Source organism: Pseudophryne corroboree, chromosome 8, assembly GCF_028390025.1.
Source record: "Pseudophryne corroboree isolate aPseCor3 chromosome 8, aPseCor3.hap2, whole genome shotgun sequence".
NCBI classification, from domain to species: Eukaryota; Metazoa; Chordata; class Amphibia; order Anura; family Myobatrachidae; genus Pseudophryne; species Pseudophryne corroboree.
In genome coordinates, this window is record NC_086451.1 from 125,131,711 (window position 1) to 125,151,269 (window position 19,559).

General features: G+C 43.1%; 1 long non-coding RNA gene across 2 annotated transcripts in view; it reads left to right on the forward strand.

Annotated features, from left to right (window-relative positions):
• The window catches only part of LOC134947552 (uncharacterized), a 134,486-nt gene extending 115,135 nt beyond the window's left edge, over nucleotides 1-19,351 (forward strand). For both annotated transcript variants that reach the window (XR_010182615.1, XR_010182614.1), the window contains exon 4: nucleotides 19,088-19,351. This is a non-coding gene — a long non-coding RNA (uncharacterized LOC134947552). The remainder of the gene's footprint in view (nucleotides 1-19,087) is intronic.
• Nucleotides 19,352-19,559: the final 208 nt, after the last annotated feature.

The window sequence follows — 19,559 nt, forward strand, 5'->3', positions numbered from 1 at the left end:
AACTCAGTGATTTTAGCTTTCACCAGTCCCAGTACTCTAGATGACTCCTCAATAACTAGTAGGAGCAAGTCCATAGAGCATTTATTGAGAATGCCCACCCATTTCTTACAGAAGGGGGCATTATGTCGTCCTATTGTGAGAGTGTTGCGCACCCTGAACCCCCTTGGTATATGTTTCACTTCGTAGTAGTCCAAGAGAGTAATAGCATGGTACATATAATCCAATTCACGTTTTTTCAAATAATACCAGTCCTTATACAGGTCAGCAGGTCATCCTGTAGTTTGCAAGCATTGAGAATGTGTTCATCCTCCACATCTGAATAGCTAAAACATTCACCAGAATTTAGCTGAGCAAAAGCAAAACCTGGTTCAGAATCCCCCTCCATACTGGCAACAAATTAAGGGCTCTAAAACAGCAGCGATTCACAGTGTCCCATGTGTTATTAAAAGGGAGGAATCCTCCGAGCGACCCTCAGAAACTGCACAAACTGTTTTTGTACCACTCAGCTGCAAAGGTGTTCGCGCCACTTGCAAAGCGAAAATGCACTCCCCAATAGGTGGCAACTATCTGATTGCTGCAAAAAGTTGCTAGTGAGCGATCAACTCAGAATGATCCCCCTTGTTAGGACAGTCTGGATCCGCCTCCTGATCTGCTTGCTCCGCCTCTGTAATGCCGGAGACTATCCAGTGTCTCTGCCCGTGGCTGTCACTCACCACTGGGGCCACATCCTTGTGCGGTCTTAACTGATGTAGTGCCTCTTCTCACCAAGGCAGGATGGAGAGGAAGGAGTCCACGCCCCGCTTCCGTCATGCATGGCTGGTCCGCCCTCACTTTTTGCTGTCCCCACCGGAGCTCTGTCACCGGTCATACCGGAGCAGACTGGGAGGCTGGTAAGTCTGGTAAGGGATGAAGGGAGAGTTCTCTCAGGGCTCACCGGTGCCGTTGGGAGATACTGTACAGCACAGCCCATCCTCTCAGTTTCTCCTCAGCCATGCACCACCAACGATCCTCATCAGCCCTCCTTTTTAATGGCTTCTCCACGGTCTCCGGATGCTTCCTGCCGGGGCCTCAGGCAGTTGCAGACCTGGCACGTGTGCGAGTGTCCCAGATCATCCCCACGCGCTGACGCTGTTCCCACTGTCACCAATGAAATGTGGTACAAAGCAGCAAGTTGAGCTGCATGCAATCAGCAACGCAATAGTCTCTCTTTGCTCAAACCCCCCCTTTTCATGGTATAAGGGTCAATATGTCTGTTTATGGGGCATTTATAACAGTGGGGCTTCACTTATGCTAATGATGCCAGAGGCCTCCTGTGTTATTAGACACCTCCTAAACGCTTCTGTGATCAGAGGATGAAGCATCTGATCACTCTCCAAAAACTTTGGCCTTTCAGAGTAACTCCCAGGTTATGTAGGATGGCCGGTGTTTTCACTTTGCCGGGGCAAGGAAATCTGCATCAGGAGATGCAGATTACACACCTACAAAATTGAGGTGACATGTCCCTGTTTTGTAGAATGGTCCCAGGAAACGCCCCCCTTCCCCCCCCCCCCCCCCACACACACAGTCACTGCATGAAAATCATGCTGCTGTTATGGGTCCTGCTCATGCAACATTCACCCGACATCGAAGTAGTATTGTCAAAGTCGAAAAATATTGTAATACATATGCCTTGTACTAACCCCATGCACATGCCTGCTGCTCGTGCACTCAGTCTGCTGTGCGTGCACATATCCGCAATTTGCGTAGGATCTCTCCGGCGATCATGCGCGTGATATGGGTATTTACGGCGGAGTTTGTGAGCGCGTAGGGGGTTATTAGAACATTACATATTTAACCCAAATAGTGTACATTTTAGATATAGTTCCCCTACACCACATCAGCGAGTATTAATAGTTTAAACAGTTCCTGGACAAAGAGATTCGCCTTTGCATGATAGGAAGGGTCAGATAAAGGTTGAAAGGTGATATCTAGTATCCAGCTGTAGGGTATTTTGAGGGTAACATTCCGGTGTTGGTTAGAGAAAGATCGCATGTTCCTGCGTATAGTTATGTGCAAAAGTAGAATATAGATATTAACTGTATTTACTGTATATTATGTATGCGGCGGGAATCCAGAGGATACCACCCACAAGAGCAGTTGGGGAAAGACATCGCCCACCTATTCAAATCCACCTATGACCTCTTCTGTAATGTAAAGACACATCCCTGTGTCCAATGGACAATGAGATTACAGTGACCATTGTATTGTGTATGCATGTTGTGTATAAAAAGCCCATTGTTGCCTGGCCGGTCAGAAGACTCTGAACGCTATCTGTATGACCAGCGGAGGACCGGCTGGGTTGCGCTTGCGAACATTCTCACGTATGTACATTCTCTGTAGCCATTATTCTGTTTAGATTTATCTTGTTAGCCTGTAGTGTATGATTTGTACTGTTTTACCTTTTTGAATAATCCACTGTGGCCTTAGAAACCCTGTGGTTCAACTACAAATCAGTGTTGTGTCTTCACTTTCCTGCAAGGGTTTTAAAGTGTATTTATCTGTATAAGGTGTATAAGTTTTGATAAGGTGTACGCACTGCGGGTACTTTATACCATCAGCACTACTTAAGGTTTAAGGTATAACATCGTTGCAGTACTTTGCTGCTAAGGGTTTAAAGTGTAATCATATCATTGCATTGTATCATTAACAAGGTTAAAAGGTTATCAATTGTGTGTGCGCACGCTGTGTGTACTCTGTACACTCAGCGCGGTGTGTGAACGCTAAGTATGTACCACGTGCAGGACTCTGTACGCAAATAGCGTACAAAGTACGTAGCACGTGTATTCAGTCTAGCGGCCATAACGGCTCCACGGTAATAGTGTATCTAGAGGTATAGCTTTCGGTCTAAAATAATATCGACATTATCATTTGGGGGCTTGTCCGGGATCTTCCTCATACCCGCAGCCTAGCAGATTTACGCAGACTTTATCAACAAAGGGCGGATAGGTATCCCCTGTAAGCCTTCTCTTGGTCAGTGGATACACTAGTGCTGATTAGATAAGCGTCTGCCCTGCATGGTTTGAAGGGATGCTGGAGGGATCCGTAAGGTAAGAACGCAAAGCTATTTTTAAATCTGCAAATTTCTGTTTTGGCGCCAAATGCGCACGCAACACATGCATACACCTGTATTTTGTACTTTGCATATCTGCTCGCATTATTGCTGTAAGCATTGATTACTAGATTAATTTTGACCTGTACTGAGAAAATTTGTTGCTATTTAGTTAAAATATAGAGTTAATAGTTAAGGAAGTAAGTGTAAGACGCACACACAGCCTGGCCTAGTTGTAAAGGTTTATACAGTAGAAACTGTGTGTTGTGTTAAGTGAGCGATTATAGTCAAATATCGCTTACATTTATAGAAGTGTGGGATTTGTAGTACTGCGGACGTATGGTTTTTGTACACGTGTCTCGGACAGCGTACGGGACTGCGTACGCAACGTAAAGACGTACGCACGTGGCGTGTTCACGCAACGTGCATAAAAGTACGACCGCTAAATACAAATCACACAATAGCATTGTTTTAGTTTAGGCGCGAGACGGTAACCACGCGATAATAGCACAAATTGATCAGTTTCCAATATTTAGTTTAAAAACCTTTTTTACTGTATTACCTCTGGGGAAAGCTATCACTTAACAGGAAAGGATATTTTCTGATCAGAAAACTATAGAATATTAGTGTGGTCTGAATAGGGTGTGAATGTATTGAACCCCACTTGGTGATCTTGGTGAAGCTTGGTGAAGCACGGTCTAGGTGAAAACGTGGTGAGCACGGTCCAGGTGAATATGTGCAACGGAGTGTGATAAAGTTTTCGTGGTATTATGCTTCGGCTGTATTGGAGCACAGTGTGGAGACTCCAGTGATCCTACCACTTATAGATAGCAAGTGTCTATAAGCGGTACGATTGGACCGCACGGTTGTATGGGCAATACGTGACGCAACGTGATACGAAGTTTTGCATATTTGTGCGTAAATCTCGTCATCATATGCGTTATAGGAAGCACATGCAAGCGTGATTTGTGTAAAGTAAAGGTTTAGGGAATTTTCGTTGGTCCCTCCAGAGGCAGATATTCACTGGGTACCTAAAGGCCCAGGGGATATAGGCCGAAGTAGGGCCTGCAACGGCTACACGTGTCTGCTAAAAAAGGCGGATCCGTGATACTCGGAGCAGAAGAAGTTAGTGGAAGAACTTTGAGGACTTCCACCGGTAGACTACTGTGTTTGGTGCATTTTAGGAAGTTTTCCCGTGTTAAAAAGGTCCACAATGGAAGCCAAGTGCACAACACAGGGACGTTCCTAAGTCAGGGTTCAGACTGCAGATTTCAGACCCAGGGGGTCAGCTCAGTTAGTAATGTGGGGGAAGTATGGTCCCCACACTGAGACCTTTTGTAATGAATGGACACGAATGACTGTGGGGGATAAAGCACCATTTCCTGGGATAGGTAGTTTTGACTCAGAGGTATTGCATAATCTAAGGCTTAGGATCTGTCTGATAAAGTCTCAAAAACAAAGGATTAGACACACAAACTGTTTAAATTTATGGCAGCAAGAGGGTGATATGCAGGGGGAACTAGCTTACACAGCCGGTTCCAACCCTAGCAGGAAACTGATGGCAACCGCAACACCACCACCGTATATTACAGGGGAGAAAGTGGCTACAGACAATGACATACTGATATATGCTAAGAGTAAAATTGATAAATGTAGTAATGATGATAAGAATGAACTTAATAAATGTATTAATGCTAACCCGTGCAAGTTGTATTCCATCTTAAACTTCCCTCAGGAATACGAGCAAGAAGATGAACCCAGCACGATATCGGCACTTTCTCCAGCAGCCACCATACAGGACACCCAGGTGGGCACGGCCCAACCGGTAAGAGCAGTAGTAAAGCCCCCTAGCGGAGGGATAAGTGAGGTTGTGTCCACATGTAAGCACGGTACCGTACATTATGCAGAGACAATTGCACCTCACATTGTAGAAGCAACCCAAAATGATGTAATTGAACTAAATCCTGTCAGGGTGATCGCAGTCCCCAATGGGAGGACTGACGCTCAGGGAATCACTCCCATCAGGAACATTGCTATGCATTGTCCTTGGTCCCGGGCAGAATTGAGGACAATTACGTCTGAATTTCCCGATCCCAGAAAAGATCTAGTCGCATGCCAGAGGTTTATTTAAGAATTGGGTAATGCCACCGAGCCCACAAACAAGGATTGGCGAACAGTGCTACGAGTATGTCTACCTTCCAATATTGACCCTGCGAAATTTATTACTGATTGTAAATTAGACGCAGAAGTACCTCTCACTGAGGAGTACACTCAGGAGAATGTACGACAAATCAATCTGCAATTAGGAGTATATTTCCCTACTGTTGTCGAATGGAACAAAATCTTTTCCATAAGACAAAAAGAAGGTGAAACGGCATCTGAATATTTCCACCGAGCACTGCAGGAAATGTCTAGATACACTGGGATCGAGGACATTATGGAAAATATACATCACAGGGAGGTAGCTGTGTCAGTATTAATGGACGGGTTAAAAGACACACTAAGAACCAGGGTACAAACCTCTCTACCTAACTGGAGAGGTATCTCGGTGGCTGCATTAAGAGAGTCCGCTATCGAGCATGACCGTAATATCCAAAGAACCAGGGAAGCACAGGGAGAGCGGTTGATGGTGATGAGCATCCAAGCACTGGAAGAAGCATCAACTCGACCAAAACCCTAGGCCCCTGGCACATGGAGGAAGCCAAGAGTTTGTTATCTGTGTAAAAGGGAAGGGCATTATGCCAGCAACTGTTACAGCACACATAAATTCAGACCCCCTAGACAAGAACACGAGCAAAGTTATGATACACGTAATTGGGATCAGGGATCACATAGGAAAAATTTTGGGCCGCACCTGTAGTCTGCAGCCAGTGAAGTTGATTGCTAGTCTTGGTAGTAAATCTGAGGTCACAGTTGATGTAGCTGGTAGATCATCGCTTGTAGATACAGGGGCGGCCAGGTAAACTCTGTGATTTATCTTTAAAGTTTCCTCTTCATCTCTGACGTTCACCGACAGATTTACAGCTCAAACGTCACATATCTACTCGGTCTTTTCAGAGGTCTGCCCAACCCCAGTATATCTCACCAGCATCATTGTGCCTGGCCATGCACAGAGGGTGGAGAGTGGAAATACTGGTGAAGGGAGACTGTGCAGAGATACCGATAGACATGATGGTGTGACAGCCTGATGGTGAACGCAAATCTGACAAATTTTATTTTTATTATTCGCTCTCTCTTTTTTTTTTTTTCATTTTCCACGGATGGTTTATTTCACACAACAGTAAAACACATTGTAATACAGGATTTATGTTCCCTACAGAAAGGTCGCTGACTCGGAAAGAATGTGTATCACTGGAGTGTCTGTTTCGGGAAGACTGAGAGGCAGCACTGTTGAGACGGCACCTGAGCACGGAGAACAACAAGACTAGAGGCGGTTATTGTACCAGTTTTCTTTTTCCTTTTTATTATTTCTCCATCTCCCATTACCCTCCTTCCCCCCCCCTTCCTTGCTCCTTTTTCTCTCCCCTTAACAAGATGGACTTACCCCAAGAGACTGCATTCCGGGTTTTCCTGTTGACCCTGTTGTTGACCAGAGCAGTCTGTTTCGGTGAGAGTACCAGAGAGGTCGAGAAAGGATCTGGAATGGGTTCTGATGACAAGGACGGATTTGTAGAATTCCAAGAGCAACACATCCATCGAGCAAAGGCGAGTATCAGAAAACGATCTGGTAGTCAGGAAACTAGGAGACACTGTGAAGGGTTATTGGCTGAGGAAAATTGTATCTGTAGAAATTGTGAAAACATAGTTGAGGACGGGTGCATCTAGAGATGTCAATCCAGCCTTAATATCAACATGGACCGTCATCCATTGAGTAATTATCACTCGTTAGTGGGTAAGGTTTTAAACCAAACAGAATGCTGGGTGTGCTCGCAAGTACCTCAAGGTCAGAGCAAGTCAGGACTAGTACCGTATCCTTTAACAATAGATGAGGTACTTGAATTACGGGGTGGGAGACCGGTGGACAAGAAATTTTATATTTCTAAGCCCCCTAGTTTGAAGCTCCACCAATATCATGTGGAAAGATCCTTAGTATGTTTCAACATTTCCAATTCCCGAAAGCCGGGAAATTGGGAAGTGACATGGAATAACCAAACCATGGCATTTTCACACAGAGCCGACAGAATGCCCGTAGACTCAGAACTTATACGCCAAATAGCCGACGGTGGGAGGTATTTTCGGTACAGGTATACTCTAGGAAGTAGGACCATGCGGGTTGGAGAAGTATCACCAGGGTACTGTGCGCATATCATACAGCCTGATACGTGTACTGAACAGATGAGAGAGTTAGGGATAGGATTTTTCACTTGGAAGGTTTGCAATATGGTAATGTCATATTCTGTCCCATATGTTCTCCCCGATGATGCATATTTCATATGCGGGAGGAAGGCGTATAAGTGGCTTGCCCCAAACTCAGAGGGATTGTGTTACATTGGAAGAGTGTTGCCAGAAGTTATGACCATAACCCATAATAAGATGAATGACGTTCACCGTAATGCTCAAGCTCCTTACACTCATACTCACTATGAACACATCGTTAAGAGACACCTTATAGATAGGACAGAGCACGCAGCCTCTGATTTGATCCACGAATCCACCGGGATTCAATTCCTTCTCGCGTTAGACATCAACCGTACCGCCAGAGGAATTATAAATTATAGGTATATCCACGCGCAAGCGAACCTGAGATATCACCGAGATGTATGATGACACCTTCAGGTATACAGGGAGGGAGTTGCAAGCTTACAAAACGGAACTGATCCAGCACAGGATGGTGCTCAATTATATCACATCGGTGACAGGCGGGTACTGCGTCACTTTGGCAACTCAGTATGGTGTGTAGTGCTGCACGTACATCACAAACAGCACTGATGACCCAACCGAGGTCATAGATCAAAAGATGGACGATATCTTGCAATTGAAATGGGAGTTCCGAAGGAGACACAACCTTACCCTTACTGCTGTGAGTAATGAACTGACCGGCTGGGTCTCATGGTTGAACCTACGCAATTGGTTCTCAGGTTTAGGAGAATGGGCTCAAAATGTTATCGTGAGTGTAGGAAAGTTTCTCCTTTGTATCCTGGGAGTTGTCATAATGATTGGCTTGATATTTAGGTGTGTTCGAGTTTTAACGCGGCGCAAGCGCAGTACCAAAGTGATGAGTTTAAGGAGCGGGGGCATTGTTACAACAACTGATTTAATTTATGACCCATCAATAGAGATATTGTTGTGATAAGACGTGATTCCACGGTCCGTTTTTTTCACCCGTTTCTCCTTTGTTTTCCCTCAAGCAAAAATACATCCATTCGGAAAAGACTTTGATGAACAATACATCCATTCGGAAAAGACTTTTGATGAACAATACATCCATCCAGAAAAGACTTTGATTAACACTTTCAGCAAAGATACACCCATCCGGACAAGAATTCAACCAACACCCAAGAACGATTGCACAAATGTTATGTGAATGTATTTGTGATACGTGTCTTATCTTCATCTCTACAACCTTCAGGTAGTGTCACACATAGTCGATAGGTAATAGCCATATATTAGCATTCACATATGTTCTCCCTCCATGTATCATCAACTAAATGTGCACCCCATTTGTTGGAACAAGAAGCCGAAAAGAGCTCGATAGTATTTGTTGGCCCACTTACAGACCCTTAATACGGGATAAGAAGGATTTAATGTATACTTCGCAATACCTCGAAGCTTATCTAGAACATGTACGGCACGATGATACATGCCCCTCAGATGGATTTCATACATACATGCTTTTACTATCCCACTAGGTCATACAATTCCCACCTACACCTCTCCTCCTACCATTCAATCATCTGTAGATATTGTATTGTATATTTTTCTGTTTAATGTTTAGATAGTGGCAGTTATTGTTGACTGCCAAAGGGTGGACTGTCAAAGTCGAAAAATATTGTAATACATATGCCTAGTACTAACCCCATGCACATGCCCGCTGCTCGTGCACTCAGCCTGCCGTGCGTGCACATATCCGCAATTTGCGTAGGATCGCTCTGGCGATCATGCATGTAATATGGGTATTTACGGCGGAGTTTGTGAGCGCGTAGGGGGTTATTAGAACATTACATATTTAACCCAAATAGTGTACATTTTAGATATAGTTCCCCTACACCACATCAGCGAGTATTAATAGTTTAAACAGTTCCTGGACAAAGAGATTCGCCTTTGCATGATAGGAAGGGTCAGATAAAGGTTGGAAGGTGATGTCTAGTATCCAGCTGTAGGGTATTTTGAGGGTAACATTCTGGTGTTGGTTAGAGAAAGATCGCATGTTCCTGCATATAGTTATGTGCAAAAGTAGAATATAGATATTAACTGTATTTACTGTATATTATGTATGCGGCGGGAATCCAGAGGATACCACCCACAAGAGCAGTTGGGGAAAGACATCGCCCACCTATTCAAATCTACCTATGACCTCTTCTGTAATGTAAAGACACATCCCTGTGTCCAATGGACAATGATATTACAGTGACCATTGTATTGTGTATGCATGTTGTGTATAAAAAGCCCATTGTTGCCTGGCCGGTCAGAAGACTCTGAACGCTATCTGTATGACCAGCGGAGGACCGGCTGGGTTGCGCTTGCGAACATTCTCACGTATGTACATTCTCTGTAGCCATTATTCTGTTTAGATTTATCTTGTTAGCCTGTAGTGTATGATTTGTACTGTTTTACCTTTTTGAATAATCCACTGTGGCCTTAGAAACCCTGTGGTTCAACTACAAATCAGTGTTGTGTCTTCACTTTCCTGCAAGGGTTTTAAAGTGTATTTATCTGTATAAGGTGTATAAGTTTTGATAAGGTGTACGCACTGCGGGTACTTTATACCGTCAGCACTACTTAACGTTTAAGGTATAACATCGTTGCAGTACTTTGCTGCTAAGGGTTTAAAGTGTAATCATATCATTGCATTGTATCATTAACAAGGTTTAAAGGTTATCAATTGTGTGTGCGCACGCTGTGTGTACTCTGTACACTAAGCGCGGCGTGTGTACGCCAAGTACGTACCACGTGCAGGACTCTGTACGCAAATAGCGTACAAAGTGCGTAGCACGTGTATTCAGTCTAGCGGCCATAACGGCTCCACGGTAATAGTGTATCTAGAGGTATAGCTTTTCGGTCTAAGATAATATCGACATTATCAGTATGTAAACCGTCAGGTTTGCATGCTACTCTGAATCAGGCCCTGTATGCTGTTTTTTTCTTGAGAGACAACATAATGTACAGAGAAATACAGTTACTGTATGTACAGTGGTGAATGTATACAGTATTCAAAATTTTCAAGGTTTGGTTAATACTAACTGAATGATAGGTACAGTTAGAAATAACAGGTTAATGTGAATTCTGAAGCAAATCTACGTGGGTTAATATACAAATTACATTTTGCAGGTTCTGACTAACTCACCCATTATATGCCACCACTATCGATTCATTTGCCCACTATATCCTAAGACTTAGGAGATCACGCTATTCTCTACAAGAATAATTAATACACTTCATTTCATCACCTTCAAGGATAACCACTACATTCATAATTTCATACATTTCTAAAACATCCACCAAATTAAGGCAGCATCTTTGCATATACGAAAAATCCTATCCGCTCCCCATCACTGGGTACGCCATGGTACCAATAAATCAAAAGGAAGCACAGAGGCCAAAGAAAAAATTGTTACAAGTTTAGACTGTACCTCATGGGACCGTTAATATAAGAAATTATATGCTGTGGCTATTTACAGTAATTTACTCATGTATTTGGATTATAAGCAGTTTTGCATTTGGAAAATGCTACTCAATGGGGGAATTCAATTAGTGGTGGGTTTACCCAGCTGCTAATTACAACACTGGAGGTATTCAATTAGCGGTGCACACCCTGTGCGTGAGTCCCCGCAGACAGACAGAACTTCGCGCAAAGTCCACATGCAAAAGCACAAAATTGGATCAGATGCAGGGAAAAAAACATTGATTCCGCAATTTACACGTAATCAGTGGGTTTCCACTGGTAAATCCAGATTTTACGGTGCGGAAAAAAGGCTTTTTAATTGAATAGCCTTTCCCCACGCTGCAGGGATTTTTGTCGGTAATAAATTGCAGGGTAAACCCCATGGCTAATTGAGTCACTCCTCTCCCTATGTTTTTAAGTCTAATATTAATTGTTGCTGGTACAGATAGGAGGAAGAGGAACACTGTCACTTATTGGACTGTACAAACTAGCTAATTTTCTAAAAACACTGGTTAAAGGGTCATGCTTAGACATAAGGAGATGCAAGTTATCAATGCACATAAACTGTATAGATGGAAATATCAATGTCATTACATCAGTGCTTTAAACATGGTTCTCATGGCAACATATAAACAAAAAGCACAGGGAGCAATGCAAAGTGAATAAAAATGTGAAGCCTTGAAGCAAGATGCAGAAACTTTTGTTGGCATCACATTCAAGGTCAGAGCTTTCTAAAGCAGGTTATACAGTAGCCATGGTAATGAAATACAGATATTTACTTACATTAGTTGGTGAAACACCCGTGTTTAAAAAAGTAAAATCAAATTTAAAAATTCAGTCAGTAGAGGATGAGCACAGAAAATTTATTTTAAAAACATTCGGGGAATAATTTAAGGATGAGAGATATACAGAAATGTATTTCTCCTTATTTATACTTACACAGGAAAGTTCTTTAATTTTGATGCATTTTGAACTCCATTTTGTAACAATCACCTAGAAAAGTTTGCTAGGTTTAAGTATCTTTAATCCTGCACTAGAGACTGGTGTTACAGAGACGCATTGGGGCTGCTGTGTATGCACAGTTCACAATCCAGGATGCCAGAGAGCCATGGCATTGAGTTCATCTGCTTCATTTCCTCCCAACTCAACACTAGCCATGGCCAGGGGTGAGCAACACACATAGCGGAAACACTAAATGAGTTTTTTTCAACAGTATTTACTAGACAGGACCCAATTCAGGGACTAACACATAATCTCAATAATGAGAATATCCCACTGATAGGTACTTATTTAAGCAAGGAAGTAGTCTATGACCGATTAAAACATTTAAAGATTAATAAATCACCAGGTCCCGATGGTATTCACCCAAGGGTTCTAATGGAGCTTCATTCTGAACTCGCAAAACCGCTATTTTTGATCTTTAAGGATTCAGTAATATCAGGTATGGTTCCCATAGACTGGCGTATAGCGGAAGTAGTGCCTATATTCAAAAAGGGAAGTAAAGCTGAACCAGGTAATTATAGACCAGTTAGTCTTACATCTATAGTGGGGAAAGTATTGGAAGGTATTCTAAGAGATAGTATTCAGAAGTTCCTTGAAGTCAATAAGGTCATTAAAAGGAATCAACATGGGTTTATGAAGGACAGATCCTGTCAAACCAACTTACTTGGCTTTTATGAAACAGTAAGCGCAAACCTAGATCAGGGTAAAGAGGTGGATGTAATCTTTTTAGATTTTGCCAAAGCGTTCGATACTGTACCACACATGAGACTTATGTACAAGCTACAAGAATCAGGGCTAGGAAGCACAATATGCACTTGGGTCAAAAACTGGTTAGATAATAGGGAGCAGCGCGTTGTGGTTAATGGATCTTTTTCAACTTGGACTGAAGTGCTAAGTGGTGTGCCGCAAGGCTCAGTATTTGGACCGCTATTGTTCAATATTTTCATTAACGACCTAACAGAAGGTCTAGAGAGCATGGTGTAAATTTTTGCAGATGATACCAAATTGTGTAAAGTTATAAATGCAGAGGGGATGCTGAGTCGCTTCAGAATGACTTAGTTAAATTAGAAGCTTGGGCAGCGAAATGGAGAATGCGCTTCAATACAGACAAGTGTAAGGTAATGCACTGTGGTAACTAGAACAAAAATAACACCTACCTACTAAATGGGGTAAAAGTAGGGGATTCTGTACTGGAAAAGGACTTAGGTGTCCTCATAGATAGCAAACTAAGCAGTAGTACCCAAAGTAGGACTGCAGCAAAGAAGGCTAATAAGATATTAGCATGCATAAAATGGGGAATTGATGCTAGGGACGAGAGTATTATACTCCTATTATATAAATCACTTGTGAGGCCACGCCTTGAATACTGTGTACAATTCTGGGCACCTTACTACAAAAAGGATATCCTGGAGCTAGAAAAGGTTCAAAGGTGGGCGACCAAACTAATTAAGGGTATGGAGACGCTGGAATACGAGGAAAGGCTTGCAAGACTAGGCATGTTTACACTGGAAAAGAGGAGATTAAGAGGGGACATGATCAACATTTACAAATATATAAGGGGACAATATACAGATCTTGCGCAGGACCTGTTTTTGGTTAGATCAACACAGAGAACTCGTGGACACTCGCTCAGGTTAGAGGAGAGGAGATTCCACACAATACGGCGTAAAGGCTTTTTTACGGTAAGGACGATACATGTTTGGAATTCCCTGCCTGAGGGAGTTGTAATGGCCAACTCAGTCAACACCTTTAAGAATGGGTTAGATAAATTCCTAATGGATAAGGATATCCAGGGTTACGGGGCATAGTCACGCACTATGGTTATTATAAAAAAGAGGGGTTAATCGGAATGGCAGTCAGCAACTTCAGTCAAAATTTTATACAAAATAATCGTGCATAGGAGACCACAAATAGGTTGAATCCGATGGACAATTGTCTTTTTTTCAACCTTAGATACTATGTTACTATGTTACTATGTAACTGTAGAAAAAGCCATAGAGCTTAATATTATGCTCCTCCTCATAAGGTAACTTCCAGAATCCCTGTGGGGAAGGGGGGCTATGACTGCCCACTCTAATTCTAAACATAACAAGAGGAGTTACCATGCTGATACTTGTAGTTCCACATAGAAAAAAAAGAGAAAATGCAAGTGCACACACTAAATACTAAACTCTGCTAATTGGAATAATTGGAATATAATATAACATAAAATAAATTTGAGGGGATTAGCATCATTTTGGTCAAAAATATGGCCCACCAACCACAACCAGGGGACATCATCTGGTGGATTCCTAACTCTAAGGTTCAAGTCCAGGACACAAGGCTCCCAGGCAAGCACAAGCCAATCACCCCAAGGCATTGCACTAGTGAGAAATTTAAGTGTAAAAAAGTGGTGCATTAGTAAAAAGCAGCAGCTAGTATTTAGAAAGTTGCATAGGTAAGAGGTAATAATAAGTGTTAGAAGGTGTCCCACAAACAATCACTCACTGTCATTTAACCTTTGTACAATTTGCATTTTGACTGCCATTGCAAGACCACTGGCATGCATGTGCAGTGCGACTGGGACTCGTGCTCAGTAAGTGTCACCAAGGGGGGCGAATATTCTTTCCCCCGGCCCATTGAAGGGGCCCAGCGGGGGCCCGGATACTGCTGCTCTCCCCCATTGCCAACTGTTGACATATACATGTTGGGCATAGAGAGAGGACTGCAGCAGCCCCTCTCCCTAGCCCAGCATACTGCACATGCTGCTGTGTGCTGGGGAGAGAGGCATCTGCAGCAGGGGTCAGTCCTTTCTTCCTGCATCAATATCCCCCCCCCCCCGTGCACCGCATAGGTGTTTTTAATATTTTGGTTGGAGCGGGGTCTGTCCACACATTCCCCATTGGTCAGGCCCCCTCTAAATACGGCTGCCCATCAGAGGTGTTTGCACCCCTGTGTGCAGTACAACAATAATCTGTCAACTACACAAACATCAGCATAGTGAATACTTTGGCCGATGCCTTATATCTACTTTCACCTTACGTCTTTGCTGGGCCCCCTCCTCTCCACGGCGCAGTAGGCTCTGGTATTGTGCCGGAGTCTACGTGTTCTGGAGATTAATTTCACCACTGTTCATGCAAGGTGGCCATTGTGGCTGCAGCGCCTCATGTGGGACTCAGGAAAGGTAAGTATTAAAACATGGATGCAATGTGCACGTTGTAGGCCCATCAGGACCCAGTGGCTGGTGTGCACCAAACACATTGCACCCATTATAGACATACATTGAGTGCCTTAATTCAAAGCAATTGTTTATGGATTGTCACGTATTCTGTAGTTTTGTTTAAGGAAAGAGATGAGCAATCCGCAAAGAATTTTATTAGAGGAACTGTACAAGTAGGACATTTCTTGAATCTATAATAATTAACAATGATGACAATAAACCATTTGGTAAATTCTGTGATAAATGGGCAGATTTGATTTGGAACGGAGGCTTGGAGACATTTGAGTCTTATGGATGAAATAAATCATCTACCATCACCAATAAAATTCACATACAAGTGGAACGCAGAAACCATCGACTTTCTGGATGTGGCGGTCCGATTATCAAATAAAAGGATTACCACCACTTTATACATTAAAAAAACTGACAGAAACATACTGTTACGAGCTAGTAGCCATCATCCGCCACCTTTAAAGAAAGGACTTCCATTTTCACAGATGCTAAGGATAACCCGTATTTGCAGTTACCCAAGTGAATTACCCATACAGTTAGACAACAAAATCTCTAAGTTTCAATAAAGGGGTTATAAACTCAGGATGTTCTAACGATGCAAAATAAAAGTTCTCAAACTAAATTGGGATCAACTTCTTCAACCAAAAGCAAGAGTTGATAAACAACAAAAAAACTTTTCCTTGGATCACAACCTTTGACACGTCCAGTGCAGTTATTTCCAAGGCAAGAAGAGCCTTGTGGCCTATTGTCGCACTGGATAAAGAACTACCTGCATTCCAGGATGTAAAACCCATGATATGCTACAAAAGAGGACGAAATCTCAGAGACCATTTGGTCCATACAGACATCACTGGATTTGACACAATGGGGAATAATACCATCACCAAACGTCCAGGATGTTATAAATGTCCTAAGTGTATCACATGCAATTTTCTTTTAATGGGCCACAATTTCAAACACCCACATTCAGCAAAAATGTTTCATATTCGCCATGTTCTTGGCTGTGAAACGTGGTTTGTAATTTACATCATTGGGGTATATTTACTAAGATTCGTATTTTCCCGATTGAGGTTAAAGTTCAATCACGAATGACATAGAAAGTATAAAGTTGCAACTTTTTGAATTTATTACGACTAATTTACTAAGCTGTCGTATTATGCATTTTCGTATTTACCGATGTCGATGTCATTCGGTTTTTTTTTGCAGTGTTTTACGTGAGTGACTTGTAAAATACTGCCGACTTTAACACAATGAATCTCGGCCGGATCTGAGAGATCCGTGCTGGGCTTCATTGTGCACCTTTATTAAAATAAAAATCATTGTTAAAATCTAAAAAAAAAATGCGTGGAGTCCCCCCCTCCTAAGCAAAACCAGCCTCGGGCTCTTTGAGCCAGTCCTGGTTGAAAAAATATGGGGGGAAAAATTACAGGGGTTCCCCCATATTTAAACAACCAGCACCGGGCTCTGCGCCTGGTCCTGGTTACAAAAATACGGGGGACAAAAAGCGTAGGGGTCCCCCGTATTTCTGAAACCAGCACCGGGCTCCACTAGCCAGATACATAATGCCACAGCCGGGGGACACTTTTATATAGGTCCCTGCGGCCCTGGCATTACATACCCAACTAGTCACCCCTGGCTGGGGTACCCTGGAGGAGTGGGGACCCCTTCAATCAAGGGTCCCCCCCCCTCCAGCCACCCAAGGGCCAGGGGTGAACCCGAGGCTGTCCCCCCCCATCCAAGGGCTGCGGATGGGGGGCTGATAGCCTTTTTGTCAAAAAATGAATATTGTTTTTAGTAGCAGTACTACAAGTCCCAGCAAGCCTCCCCCGCAAGCTGGTACTTGGATAACCACAAGTACCAGCATGCTGGGGAAAACTGGGCCCGCTAGTACCTGTAGTACTACTACTAAAAAAATACCCCAATAAAAACAGAAGACACACACCTTGAAAGTAAAAGTTGAATACATACATCCACACCTCCATATACACTTACTTACCTATGTTCACACGAGGGTCGGTCCTCTTCTCCATGTAGAATCCATGGGGTACCTGTTGAAAAAATTATACTCACATAATCCAGTGTAGATGGCTCCTCTTCTTTTCTATTTGTAATCCTGGTACTTTGCAAAATAAAAAAACGGACACCCGACCATGCACTGAAAGGGGCCCCATGTTTTCACATGGGACCCCTTTCCCCGAATGCCAGGAACCCCCCCTGACTTCTGTCTAAGAGGGTTCCATCAGCCAATCAGGGAGCGCCACGTTGTGGCACCCTCCTGATTGGCTGTGTGCTCCTGTAGTGTATGACAGGCAGTACACTGCAGTGTTACAATGTAGCGCCTATGCGCTCCATTGTAACCAATGGTGGGAACTTTGTGGTCAGCGGTGAGGTTACTTTCGGTCAACCGCTGACCACAAAGTTCCGTTTTTTTATTTTGCAAAGTACCAGGATTACAAATAATCGGGGGAGGCTTGCTGGGACTTGTAGTACTGCTACTAAAAACAATATTCATTTTTTGACAAAAAGGCTATCAGCCCCCCATCCGCAGCCCTTGGATGGGGGGGACAGCCTCGGGCTTCACCCCTGGCCCTTGGGTGGCTGGAGGGGGGGACCCCTTGATTGAAGGGGTCCCCACTCCTCCATGGTACCCCGGCCAGGGGTGACTAGTTGGGTATGTAATGCCAGGGCCACATGGACCTATATAAAAGTGTCCCCCGGCTGTGGCATTATGTATCTGGCTAGTGGAGCCCGGTGCTGGTTTCAGAAATACGGGGGACCCCTACGCTTTTTGTCCCCCGTATTTTTGGAACCAGGACCAGGCGCAGAGCCCGGTGCTGGTTGTTTAAATATGGGGGAACCCCTGTCATTTTTTTCCCCATATTTTTTCAACCAGGGCCGGCTCAAAAAGCCCGAGGCTGGTTTGGCTTAGGAGGGGGGACCCCACGCATTTTTTTATAATAAAAATAACACTTTCCCACCCCTTCCCACTGAAAAACATGCACGGATCTCATGGATCCGTGCATGCCTATCCAAACACGGTAAAAAAAAGCAGGTCTGGGTTTTTTTAGCACTTTTTCACGATTTGTATTTTAGCTCGGCGGTGTTTGGCTATTGACGGCAGTGTTTGTGATTTGCACTTTTTAGTAAATGAACGATTTCTACCAAATTCCTGGCATATTTGACCGATGGTGTATTGATTCGTAATTTTTTCCTAGAACTTCCAAAATAATACGAATGCCCTCATCACTGCCGTGATTTTAGTTTAGTAAATTCCCGAGATGACACTTTGAAGAAAAAACACCATCTCGGTCAAAATCGGGACCTTAGTAAATATACCCCATTGTGTGCCCTTGTGATTTATATTATGTGGGAATGACCACGCGTAAATTTAAAGAAAGGATGGCTCTCCACCGTTCAGCCATTAAAGCAGCATTGGTGAGTAATAAAATGGACCAACCTGTGGTGGTACATTGTAAGGAGAATGGACACCAACTTTCTTCCCTCCATTATAAAATAATTGACCATGTACCCGGCACCAATAGAGAAGGGGACGGAAATAAAACTATGATGAAGCTAGAAGCCTCCTGGATTTACCATTTAGGTACAATGTCTCCTAAGGGACTAAATTAACTTTTTACCTGGAATTCTTTTGTTTAACTTCAAACATTCTATTTTAATTTCTAGCATTTCGGTTTGATACAGGTACAAAATGGAAATTGAGTGTTACCATTATTGGCAACATAATATTATTTTTTCCAGATCCCCTAGCTCTGGGCTGTATATAATTATACATCCACTTAAATAATGGCTATTTATCTAATTTAGTAACATTATATAGATGTACTTGAAACAATATAAACCATATCTTTATCATTATTGAATACATTTCTACCTGGACGTCATAGAAAGTAGTACTGAGGAATGTGTAATTTGAGATGTTTTTAAATATACACTTGTTCTATAGGTCTCCAAGCCCTGCAAACCAGCGCTAGAAGGGTGGAAGCTGAAGTGTTGCCATGACAACAGTGGGATGACATTATTGGTGAGCGCTCTGCACACCCTGTCCCGGCGTCAGAGACCCAGCTGGCATTTTGTCACGCGGGAGGAGGAGATCTAACACAGAGTTTTAAAACGTAGGAAATTTGTGTAATGTTTGATGCTTCACTTTTCTGAGGACGGGGCATGTGACGCCCGAAACGTCAATAAATCTTTGTTGCACCCTTTGAAAGTCTCCTGCAGTACCGTGCCATGCTTATACACCCCTGGAGGGGCGTTTGACACAGGATTCTATGCTATCTTGGCAAGGGCACACAGGCAATTGAGATATAATTACTTGAGTGCAGATCCGTATTGGAATATATATATATATATATATATATATACATACTGTATATATATATAGTCATTTATGAAAGAGGGCACTCACCAATTTTTTT